At 38.3% G+C, this 13,169-nt stretch overlaps 1 protein-coding gene across 21 annotated transcripts in view; it reads left to right on the top strand.

Moving 5' to 3' along the window:
- The first annotated feature begins 251 nt into the window (after positions 1-251).
- LOC132152063 (bromodomain adjacent to zinc finger domain protein 2B-like) overlaps positions 252-13,169 on the top strand; it is an 87,657-nt gene continuing 74,739 nt past the window's right edge. For 20 of the 21 annotated variants that reach the window (XM_059560739.1, XM_059560734.1, XM_059560738.1 and 17 more), the window contains exon 1: positions 252-467. The gene's annotated coding sequence lies outside the window, so the exon portion shown is untranslated. Of the gene's footprint in view, positions 468-601; positions 882-13,169 lie in introns of those variants that run through there. The other variant, XM_059560719.1, reaches the window with a different exon arrangement.

Below are 13,169 nucleotides of genomic sequence, written 5' to 3'. Positions count from 1 at the left end.
TGACATGACATACAACCTTAAAGCGTTACCAACAGCCTTAGTTTTTTTGTTTTACTCTTCGTCATTGACAGATGTTTTGTAAATAGCAAACGATGCTAAAAATACAGCGTGCAATGTGCATGACTCGGGCACTTTTGCCTCTTCCTCGCGAATAAAAGTTTAACGTCTAAGTATTGTCCGCTGACGTCACTTTGATTCCTTGAAGTGAGGCAGAATAAACCTTGAAAGGACTCTCCTTCAATCTGCCGTTCGTTACTAACACACACAGTCACTCACTCACACACACACACACACACACACACACACACACTGAGACTCAATTACTGCCCAATTCCCTTCTTCATCATCTCCTGCTACACCGGCCTCTTCCAAAAGCAAATCGAAAAAGGAAAACAAAGAGCAACGTTACCTGAAGTGATCCTTCGAACCCGATCGAGGCGGAATTACACGAAGTGTCAAAACTAAGGGTAAGTTTTGAATTTATTGGGAGCTGGATCAGTTATTTCATTGGAGAATCAATGTTGTGTCGCGGGCTGGCTTGATTTCTTAGCGAGAGCAGCTAACTCGATAGTTTCTTTAGGATGGCTACGCGTGTGCCTCGAGCGCAAAAAGCGCAAAACTTGTCAAAACCATTTCAACGGCGTTGTCGGGAAAAGCCGACCGAGAGAAATATTCCGTTGCGACGCCGAATATCGCAAAACTTTACGAGTGGATACAAATGTTGCGCGCGGTGGTTGTGACTTCATAATAGGAATCTGCCTTTGTGCCCTCTCGCGTGCGCAGTAACTGTTACGTTTTTTAAATGTAAACTGTTGGTAAACATTCCTCAATGTGTCCAAACATGTTTCAGAAGAGCAAGCGCTTCCCCGTCGTTCATTTTGGTACGTAAAATATTAATATTTGGTTTTATAGGGCTTATTTGAAGAGGGCGATGCGGGAGAGTCACTTGGAGGAGCTGACGCTACCTTTGGTCTGTTTAATGTCCGTCTCTCAGATGATGGCAAAAGCTAACAGCTCTTCATTGAGACAACATGATTAAAAGCATTTACTTTACAATTCCTTTTGATAAAAACTGTTAAAAGCACACAGTTTGGTATTTTCGATGGTGAAATCGCCTGCTCGGTTTGAGTGGGTCGCTGGTGTTGAGTTGGAGCTTCGCGTTGCTCTTATCTTTGTTGCTTCCTTAAAGAGCAGCAGCTGCCGCCTGGCCGAGTTGTTGAAATTTATCCCTTTGTGTATATTACAATATCCTCCATTTTTTTCTGCCCTCTAAACAACAAGCCTCACGCCATCTTGGTTAATTTGAACCGGCGGATCTGTTTTTTTTTTGGGCTCGACCTGCACAAGTCGTTACAGGCAGAAAGTTTAGAAATGTCTTATGTGGTGGCGGTGACGTCATGTGAAGTTTAAGTAAAATGCGATGTTTTGCCAAGAAAGCGTCGAATTTGTTATATAGCTCGACATTGCTGTAAAACTCTGTTTTTCGGTTAGTTTTGGGGTCGGGATGACTCCGGGTGAATAAAAACAAACATTTTGATGTGATCTCGTGAATCTTACGCGATGTTTAATGATTCAATGTTTACAGGTGGAATGAATGACATCAGCACACTAGCCTAATGATGTCATTTAGTGAGGTGAACTGTTTATTGTCTTGGCTTTGTTAAAAATTTAGATTTTTTTTTGTATGTGTAGTTTAAAGAAATCATAATTCCCATGAAGGATTATTTAAAAATGTGCTGTAATGTGAATCAGTGACCTAAGATTTCAGAGATTTTTTTTCCCCCCTCGAATGACCACAATCGTATTTTGATCCTTTCAGAATTAGGCAATCAGACATATTTGAGTTTGTCATATGAGTTTATGGCTGACGAGGTTAATAATTATGGCTTCGCTGTACAGTCATTTCCTCATTTAGAAGACATCGGATGTTCTAGTTAGCTTCTGATGCGCCTATGCACTTTTTTATACCGCCTGTGTGTTTTATTTGTGCATGGACACACACAGAGTTTTACTTAAAGTTGACCTCTTAATATGTAAGAAGTAAGTAAAAATGGTAATAAGTAGTGGTTTGTGAATGAACAGTCCTCTCAACCTTCAAAAAAAGCAAGTGTTACATATTAGAAAGTTTCTGTTATGCATGTCATGGACTTTACAATTAGTGGTTCACCATAGGCTGGTTAAATGCCTGGACTGTCTGTTTTGTATCAGTAGGGCTCTGTCTCACGTAGCCAAGTGCCCTAGTCACTATGCATGGAGTAGACTGTTGTTTTACAGAATGCCTCAGATGGAGAAGTCAGAGTTTCCACCTCCCATCTCTTTGTCTGAGTATGTGCTTCTGCTAAAGCCATGAGAGCAGGGGAGCAGATGTTTAGCCAAACATTCTGACAAGATGCTTTTCTCTTGTGGGAATGCCGCCTCTTCCTCCCTGTTCCCGATGCATTGCCTTGACAGCTGCTTGATTTCATGGAACTGCTAAGAAGCCATTAGCGGTATCAGTGAATTGAAACGGAACAGTCTCACCCACACTCTTCTTCCATTAGAAACGACTATTGTTGGATGTTTTTTTCTTTCTTTCTTTGTGTGAGTGTTTGTGCTTATTTGGAGCACATAGAATTCTCTTATATACTTGTGCTGTTTTTCTTACCACGAATTAGGGAGAGCAAATCTGTCAGGGCCTGTTTGTGCTGTTGGGGTTTGAAGGGATCTCACACTGTGCTCTCTCAAGCACACCCAGACCACTGGATGTCGGTAGCTGCGAAGAGAGAGAGAGAAAAGAACTTTGCTTGGGGTTAAGAGTGTCAGCCACACGTTTCTGTCCAGGATGTTTGTTGTTTTCCAGACAGGATATGGGTTAGGCCTGTGAGAAGATGTTTGTATCTAGGAATTAGTTTAATTTGGGATCTTTAGAAGGATCTTGTTTAAGCTCTGTTTGCATGTCTTTGTTGTGCCTACAACAACAAATGATTGTGGTGTAATGAGCTGATTATGAGAAATGTGGGCTGTAAGAAATGGGTCTCGAGTGCAGGAGCTGTCGAATTAAGTTTAGCGCAGACAATCCCAAATTCACATGGGTTTGGGTTTATCATAACACTTCTTTCAAAATGTGCACTGATCAGTTCGGTTCATTTAAAGATGATTTGAATTTATAGGATCTTCCACTCATGCTGTTACATATGAATGACTAGAGAGCAATTAACACACAGCCCTGCCTGTATCTCATAGTCTACATGGATCTATGGGCTTTCATTCTACTTATTGGATTAGACGATATTATAGTAAACTGCAGTGTATAACATTTGTGTTCTCACTTTAACAACTTACTTGACACTCTTTCCAGATGATTACTTATGCCTTGGTTATGTTTGGTAAATTAACCCTTTTTCCTCTTTATTTTTTAGCATCGTAAAACCCAATTCAGATTATTTAAAACCTTTGCTATGATTTAAATTTTATATATATAGTTAGATTAATAAGTTAAAAAAGTTATTTGTCTATATATATATATATATATATATATATATATATATATATATATATATATATATATATATATATATATATATATACAGTACAGACCAAAAGTTTGGAAACATTACTATTTTTAATGTTTTTGAAAATAGCTTCTTCTGCTCATCAAGCCTGCATTTATTTGATCAAAATACAGAAAAAGCAGTAATATTGTGAAATATTATTACAACTTAAAATAATAGTTTTCTATTTGAATATACTTAAAAATAATTTATTCCTGTGATGCAAAGCTGAATTTTCAGCATCATTACTCCAGCCTTCAGTGTCACATGTAACATCCAGTCTACCACATGGTCATTTAGAAATCATTCTAATATTCTGATTTATTATGAGTGTTGGAAACAGTTCAGCTGTCTAATATATTTGATGAATAAAAGGTTAAAAAGAACTGCATTTATTCAAAGTAAAAAAAAAATTCTAATAATATATATTCTAATAATATATTTTCTTTACTATCACTTTTTATCAATTTAACACATCCTTGCTGAATAAAAGTATTTATTTTAGTTAAAAAAAAGAAAGAAAAAAAATTACTGACCCCAAATTACTGACCAGTAGTGTATATTGTTATTACTAAATATTTAGGCTATATTTTAAAAACATAGCTGCTTTTTTTTTTTTTTTTTACTTAGTATCACATGTTCTGAAAAAATATTAAGCAGCAGAACTGTTTCCAACTTTGATCATGAATCATCATATTAGAATGATTTCTAAAGGATCATGTGATAATGATCCTAAAAATTCAGCTTTGCATTACAGAAATAAATAATAATTTAAAGTATAATAAATTTAAAAACAATTATTTTAAATTGTAATAATATATCACAATATTAATTTTTTTTTCTTTATTTTTGATCAAATAAATGCAGGCTTGATGAGCAGAAGAAACTTCTTACTTCTAACTTCTTCTATATATATATATATATATTTGAGATGCACCAATTCTGAATTTCTCTGCCGATAAGATTATTCAGAATGAGATCTGCCGATATTGATAGGAGAGATTTTTTCCTTACAAACTAATGGATGCTTTTAACTACACAGGACACCCTATAGTTTGGCACATTATTATAAAGTTAAAGGTTAAAATGAGTTAAATAGCTATTATATTGAACTGTTATTTATTTTCAGATATGATAATTACACTCAAATAAAAATTCAAATTCTTCATGCCAGATTTATTCAAACATCCTTATATAATTAAGTAAAAAAACGCCTCTTTTGTGTTGTTTTATAGCTAATTAATGAACTGTGAACAGTGGATAACTTTGCTGAGGTAATTCCATGTTATGTGGCATACTGTTCACAAGTGACATACTGTTTTATTGGCATCTTTCCACGGTTGAAACTGATTGAGTGATTACATAAGACATGATACATTTTGGTAAGCTATAATGTATCTTTCAACATACCTTCTGATGTTCATACATGTTTATTTTGTGCTATATAACTTAATAAAGTGGAAGTGACTGGCGATCCGCACTGATGCTTGAACTGAGGTCCTACAGTGATCTGTCACGTCACATTTAAAACTCTCAAAATGGCTTTCACTGTTTGAATTTTGTGATAGAATATACAGGGTTTGAAAGCTGAGACTTTGTTTCTTATCAGAAGTGAGAAAGCACAAAGCTCTTTGCGATTATTGGATGGGAGGCGCGCTACAAATAATGTTTGGTGTAGAGAAAAACTGCAGATCTGGCAACCCTGGCTTGAAGTACAATGATTCATAGGGTCAAATAAAGTCTGCTTTAATGTCACAAATTTTAACTATTCATTTTGTCATGTTAATTTTGACTGACCTACATTCAACAGCGAGATTTTCTTCAAACACCGTATGAGTTGCAGTATGACACGTTTTTCTGCCGTCTTTTGATTGACAGGATATAATCGGAACTGATCATCGGTTGATTTTGAACAATCGACCGATAGTGAAATAAATTGCTTTAATTGGCCGATATGGATTGTTGGCCATATATATATGTATGTATGTATGTATAGAGCTTAAACCCAAGCACAAGCTTGATATTACAAGCTGTGGTGTTCCATGTGTGTGGCCAGTAACGGCCAAATGTATCAGCACCGAATACTCAATGCTGGAAGGTCAGCAGTGAATTTTTCTGAGCAGGTTGTGTCCTTGTACTCATAACAACTTGGCAAATCACCTTGTAATACTGACAGATACTCTTCCCTGTGCTGTTTTGTGAGACGACAGTTGGCATGACGTTAAGCAGTATCATGGATAAGTGCATCTCTATCTTGACTGACTTGGCTAATGATTTATTCTGTCGTTAGCCAACAGCTTTGATTGTAGAATTTCCTCTCAACAGTTGGCTCTTACATAATAGCAGGTTATGTGGGTTGCTGTTTAATGTGAACATTAGCGCTCGGGAGACAACTGTTTGTGTCAGCAGAAGCACAAGTCTGTTGCAGCAGACTTGATAATTGTGTCGAAAACATGATCTTCTTTACCTTTAGCCTGCTGGTCCGTCTTAACGAAGCAGAGTAGCTGGAGACATTTATGTGGACAGTTAAATGAATGGGCTTTCCTACCAGCAGCTGAAGCTGGTCATACCAAACTGGTTCTGTTTTCAGATAAACACAGAGAGGGGACAGGGGCCAAATTTCAGAGGCAAGCAATTAGCTGCTTTTTGGTTCAGTGTCCCTCGGGCCTCTGTTTATCATTTAATGTGAGAATATCCCTGATGAAACTCAAGGTTATTTTTGTTGGGCTGTCTGAATGCTTGTTTTTCACAGACAAGGTGAAAGGGTTGATTTTTCCCTCAAGAAAGGCTTCGTATTGAGACTTGAGAAAGAAAAATCTCCTTTGCTGCAACTTCACAGTAATTCGGCAAGTGTTTGCAGATTACGTGTGTATCTTTCCGGCAGCCTCTGCGGTTAATCAACAAGGCTGATCTTGTGCCCGACACCTGAAGGTCGTCATTCTGAAACCTTTCTGTGTGCCTCTTTTTCTGCTTTCCATCTGCACCCCCCACCCTTTATTTCTATCTATCTCCCTCAACTCCTCAATGAGGGTTTGAGTGCATTAGTGATTCCGGGCAGAGGAGAATTCTGGAGTGATGAGGGCTGTTTTTTTTCACCCTGCATCGGTTGTGTCTCCAGTGTTGTTTGCCCTCCAGGAGACTGTCATGTTGCCTGTGCCGTGGTTTGCCACTGCGGTGCTCCATTCCCCCTGCTGAGATAATGGAGCCGTGTTTGAAATGCCAGTAGTTTCGACTATTTGTTCTAGTGCTTATCTCTATATTTGCATCCAGAGTAGAAATAGCCATGATTCCAGGAATGGCAAGAATGATGCTCCTCTTGTAGGAGAGGGCAGAAGGGAGACTGGGGGGGATTTGGCGAGAGCTGTGGGATGGGAGAGAATCTACTGCACTGTGACAGCTGACTGCAGGACATGCAGTATTTGACCCTCACACACACATAAACTCTCAAAGACATTCAGAGATTGTGCTCAAGCAGCCCCCTCTTATTTATTGATCTCGCTGCATTTAAAATCTGGTCACTGCCACCACAAAGCCTTTTCATTTTAGCTGCGCTGGCAAAGAGTACCTCAAATTTCTAAATTTTTAATTTGCGCAGAAAGGCCCTGAAATGACAGGGATGAGATGGAGACAGAGAGACAGAAAATGGATTGAAAATAGAATCGTTTCAGCAGACACCGTAATATAGTTTAGAAACCAAAGCCCTTTTTGTTTTGCGTAAAGTTCTACACAAGCTTTTTACATAAGCTTATATTTGATCTCTTACGACATGAATATGGTTAATAGAGCAGTTTAGTGGCAGCATTTTATTTTTTTTAGTAAAATAATCTAGCCTGGTTTAATCTAGGTCTTGAACCGTAAACAAACCACTGTTGGATTAGCAGTGAGGTTTTATAAAAAGATCTCCAGATTGAGAGAGCTGGATTAAGGGTTCTAATCTGCATTCACGTGAAGGTGCATCATGGCGTGTTCCTGGAGCCTACAGACGCGAGATTAGGCGCTTCAGTAGGCCTCATGCTTGCCGACCCGCAACAAATTTGTGTGTGTGTGTGTGTGTGTGTGTTTTGAGGGGGGCGTCTGTTATCGGTCATTAGAAATTAGGCTTAGGCTGCTTTGTTTAAAGTTGGAATGGACGAGTGATTCTTTGTTTAATGTAATCAGTTAAAGAGGTAAGGTTAAGGACTGCATGTTGTTTAGGATAAGAGTGTTTGTGTCATCAGATTGTTCAGTGAAACAGACTGCGGTGTGGTTGTTTCATGTGACACTCAAAATGAGAGGAAAACACTGCAAGTGTTCTCTCTTTCTCTCAGTTTCTATCTCTGAATTATCTCTGCAAGCTGTGAAACCCGTCTGTAATATGAGCAGTCAATAAACTTGGCAATAGCACTAGAAGAAGCCTAATCCAGAGGCCATGAAGAGCCTCTTGTTGAGTTCTTTTGGGTGTTAGTTTGTGTATGTTTGCGTGGAAGTGCATCTGTATGTTTGTTCCGATGGCAAAGGATCATATAGACGCATTCTAGGGCGAAGGATGAAATGAATGGTAGAGTGAGCAGTGCATCCTTATTTGACCACAGTGTATGTGTGTGAGCGCCTCCATAACCAAAAGCCTTGTTTTGTGCTCTTATCTGAGTGTGTGTTAGTGTGTGTGTGTGTGTGTGTGTGCACATGCATACGGATGACAGTGCATCAATGTGTGTTTGTGTGTGCGTGTAGAGATGGAAATATCCTTTGCTCCTGCAGGCTAGAATAAATCCTGTGTGAGAGCTCCCTGGTGTAATCCAAACACTGCCAGCTAATTTAAGCGTGCAGCAGGAGCAACAGCATCTTTCATGAAAACAATGCATTCAGTCTAGAGCTCATCTTCACTTCCTTCAGTCATCTATTCAGCCATCACCTGGACTTCAATGTTATAGCTCAAACACATCCCAACAAAACCGCTCCACACGATACTTTAGTTAACGTCCCAATAATATAACTCAACAAACCACCACACAACCTAATACTACCTCTCAACAGACTATCAAAATCCAACATAAATGCACAACACAACACTTCAATATGCCACCCAAAACAATGCTCAGTGCACCACCACCACCAACCTAAACCACCACACAACCCTACAATTTATCTTAGATCATTAAAATCCAACTCAACAGCTACCAGATGACCCGGAATTATAGCTGAACATCCCAAAAACATTCTTAACACACCACCACAACTCAACACTGCATCTCAGCACCCAATAGACCACCATGACCCAGCACATCACCACACCTTCAACATAGCAGCTCAAAAAACAACACAACCTAATACTATAGCTTAACATGTAACTAGGGCTGTGACAGTGGCAGATATACACAAAATATATAATCATTGTAATCAATCAGTGATGCTGCAGGACAAGACATGACAAATCCCTGATATTAAACTGCCTCATCCTGTTTATGAGGTACTGACAGAGTTCAAATGTCCATGACCCAACACAACAGGCCACTACCACAACCCACACTACAGTTCAGCATGCCGCTTGACTGAACATCCACCATAACCCAACACTACACGTCCAACAGACCACCACACAATTTGTAACATCCCAACTCCATAGGTCAACACACTACCATAACCCATCACTGCACTCTCAGCAAATTACTGTGACCCCACCACAACAATTCAACCAATACCAAGGGATAGTCCACTCAAATATTTTGTCATCATTTACTAATCCTCATGTCGTTCCAAATCTGACTGATTTTCTTCTGCAGAAAAATATATTTTGAAGAATGTTATTGGTGTCAATTGGCATTGGCTAAACTGAGACATTTATCAGAATATGGCTCCACAGGAGAATCAAGGCACACAGCTTTGAAATAACATGAGGATGATTGAATGATCTCAAAAGATTTACCAGGACAAGTACGTAGTAGTGGGCTTCCTTACTACTGTACTGCCATCAACCAACTGTAACAACACAAATCACCGTCCCCAGCACACTTCAGACCAAGCAATATCATTATCTTAATATACTGTAATATTAGTTGGACACATATATTTTATATTTGTTTAAAAAAGTAGGCATTTTTTGTCATTGTTGCTGCTTTACTGGATTGATGTCAGGTTGATGGCGAGAGCTTCCATGTTGGGTGTGTTGAGCTTAGGGATGATAGATGACTTTGTGGTTGATTTGTGTGTCAGTGTGTTTGTTCGGATGTGTGTGTGTGTGTGTTTGAGAGGAAGGTGTGACAGCTGCATAGGCAGCAGGATTGACCTTCATGCAGAGAAATCTCAAGGCCTGTTTGATTACACTGGATTCTGCTGCTTTGCATTTTTTAGCGCTAAACTTATGGTGCATTTCCACTGCATGGTACGGTGCGGTAGGGTTAACTTTTGAGGGGTTTTCCACTGGGTACAGTACCTGGTACCTGTCACCTTTTTTTAGTACCACCTCGGTTGAGGTTTCAAGTGAACCGTACCATTACCAAAACGTGACGTATAAACTCTGCTGATCACGGATTGGCCAGAGAGAATCTTAATTACCTGCATAAGATGATTATAATAATACGAATTATACTAATCAGCACATTATAAAACACACTAAGGATTAGTGAGCTACTGAATTCATGAATATTAATTAGGTTGTGTGCGTTTGCTCGAACTGATTTGCTGAAATCAAAACAGGGACAACAATAGGTGAGCACCAGCCAATGAGATTGCAGTTTGCGCATTAGCTCCGCCCACTACCGGAAAACCTGACAGTTCTGTTTTAAAGTTAAAAAAAATCATAGGAACTCTGTTATTTTGACAGGAAAATACAACAAAGTATATCGTTTACATGTAGTGCGTCAATTCTGCATGTATGTAAGACTCTCTGGCTCTCTCTGCTCTCACCAAATGACGGCGATTGATGCGCCAATACAAGAGAGTTTACGGTATGTCAAACGCAGGCACTCTGTGCATTCATTGAGATGAACTGAAAAATATCACCGATCGCTTGACGGAGAGAGAAAATCTGAAGCACTCCATAAGAGAGTGTTCGGCAAGTGAAAATATATCTGAGCTAAACTTATACTTAGCCTCCAACTCACATACTGGCGAGTAAAATCTGAGAATTTATTCTTAGTGATTTACTCGCAATGTAGAGGGTTGGCAACAATAATGACGTGAACAATCCCGCCTACTCTAAAGCAGTACTTAATTGGAAATGCAAACCGAGTCGAGCTGTGCCGTACAGAGCCGAGTCGTACCACGCAGTGGAAAAACGCCTTTAATTTGTGGACAGCATTTAATCTGTGATCGGCTTCTTTTGACTGTCAGTGTTATTGTTCAGGGACCCTCCATTAAGGGTACATGTTGTTCAAATAATATGGTCACATGTAAGGCTGTTATCTTTGTTTTTGAAACTGTGGTATTGTGTCAGTATATACTTAAAATGGCCTCAAAGAGTTTAAACTGATATTTGGACACTGTTAAAATGACAGGGTCTTTCTTTCTCTTTGTGGCTTAATAAAATGTAATTAAATTTAGTATTATACAGTTCTGCTTTTATTTACATAGTACTTGCAGAATTTGAAATGCAATTTGTGTTCATCATTAAAAAAAAGAGAGAGAGGTTTCACACAACAAAATAACAGAATTTACTCATATTTACCTTGTTTCATAATACCATATGTTGCCTCAACAAGCAACTTAACCTTTAATAGTTGTACATAAGTCTCTGGGTTGTTCTGGAATGTGAAAACTATCCGTTGTGGCTATATTATGCTTGACGAGTCAACAGATGATATTAAGAACAGGATATAGAATATAGAGTAGAATATATAGAACAAACACATTGTAGGTTCTAAGGTTTATGTAAACTTGTCGTTACATTATAAATTTTTTTTCTCAGATTTCCTTCAGCATCCTGCAGTTATAAATTTATGTCGTCTGACAGAGAGACAATTAAAAGTGTGTGTGAGAAATTTCTCAGACTCATTAAGCCCTTTCACACATACAGACTTTTCCGGAAAATTACCGGTAAATTGCCGTAAAGAGATCATGTGTGAACAGGATCTTTTCAAAAATACCGGTAAATTCGTTCCGGCAATTTACCGGTATGAGAACTTGTAACATTACCAGTAAATTGCTGGAATTCTGCTGTGTGTGAACGCAGAAGGAAAATTACCGGTATGAGCACATACGAGTTCAGAACGCGGTGACGTAAGATATCTACTCCGGGCCAATCATAGCAATGTGACGCATTCACGCACTGTTTAAGAAAATAAAATAAATGTCATCCAACTGAAGCGACAGTGAAATTAAAGCGCTTCTCCTTAAATAATAAAAAATAAACGACCATCACAAACAAAGTAGTAGTGGAAGTATTTCTTGTTCCTATTATGACTTTTGTCAATCTATTTGGGGGTCCTGCTACTCCACAAATCCTGTAGCTCTGAACCAGGGGATCAACCCGCGGCACGTCATAAAAATCAGTTTAGTCAGTTTAGCCTTCTCAAATAACCACGAATTGTCTAAAATAAAATCTAAAGATATAAAACAGTTCAAGCATGTAACAATGTTTTAACGTTAAACCCAGGTGTGCGCTATATCGAATATTTTGTGCGGAGAGTGCAAGATAAAGCACGCTTTTTGGGACATATAGGTGCCAGCGCGATCATAATATAAAATAAATATAAAATAAAGAAAATAAACATGCTTTCTGCCATCTCGTCTTGAACAGGAGAGCTTAAAAAAATAAACCGAAACTCAGCGAATACATGCCTCACAGACATGATAAATATATATATAGAAAGCTTTAAATTACTACTTAACAAAATAATAAAAACAAACAACAAAAAATCTCAATACAATCGTAATCCGTATAGAAGGCGCGTCTAATGAGGAGATTATGAATCAGGCAACTTCATCCTTAGGGACACAGACTCAGAAAACACTAGTTTATTAGTATATAATTCATATATATTTTTACTATTTCACTCTGTCACATTCATGGTAATTACTTTTTCCGGTGCTTTGCGACATCTTTTGAACTGAATTTGAACGCAGAACTGTTTATCTGCGCTGATAGACTATTTGATGTGAATTTGGATCAGCATAGGCTACATTTGTGAACGCACCTTTTCTGCAATGTCGCGCGTCTTACAGGCTGCAATTTACAATCGCAACTTCATTGTGCTATTAATCCTTTCAAGCCGATTTTCACTAAATTGGTCAGCTCCCGACAGCATCGGGTGTTTTATTAATGGTGAGTATAATTATTTAAACCAGTCGTCTATCACTATGTCTCTGTAACAAAAGCTGTTGCATGAATACTAAAGTTTGAAACAAAAATTAAACCATCAACAGAAATACTGAACACGTATTACCCTCCATGTTTAAAAATACAAGGGCAGCTGTTTAGAGGTTATTGACGTCACAGAATTTACCGGTATCTTTGAATGGATGTGTGAATGGTGCTTTTCCGGAAAAAAGACGGAATGTCGTTGACTGTGTGAACAGCGCATTTTTGAATTTACCAGTAAAGTCGTTCCGCTAATTTTACGGCAATTTACTGGTATTACTGTGTGAAAGAGGCTAATATTGAAACATTTTTGAAACGCAACATGCTTGAGATTCCTTTGACTGACTTGTGAACAAACATTTCGA

This window comes from Carassius carassius, chromosome 10 (genome assembly GCF_963082965.1).
Source record: "Carassius carassius chromosome 10, fCarCar2.1, whole genome shotgun sequence".
Taxonomy (NCBI): Eukaryota; Metazoa; Chordata; class Actinopteri; order Cypriniformes; family Cyprinidae; genus Carassius; species Carassius carassius.
The sequence above is the reverse complement of the archived record's forward strand: the minus strand, read 5'-3'. Positions and strand labels throughout refer to the sequence as shown.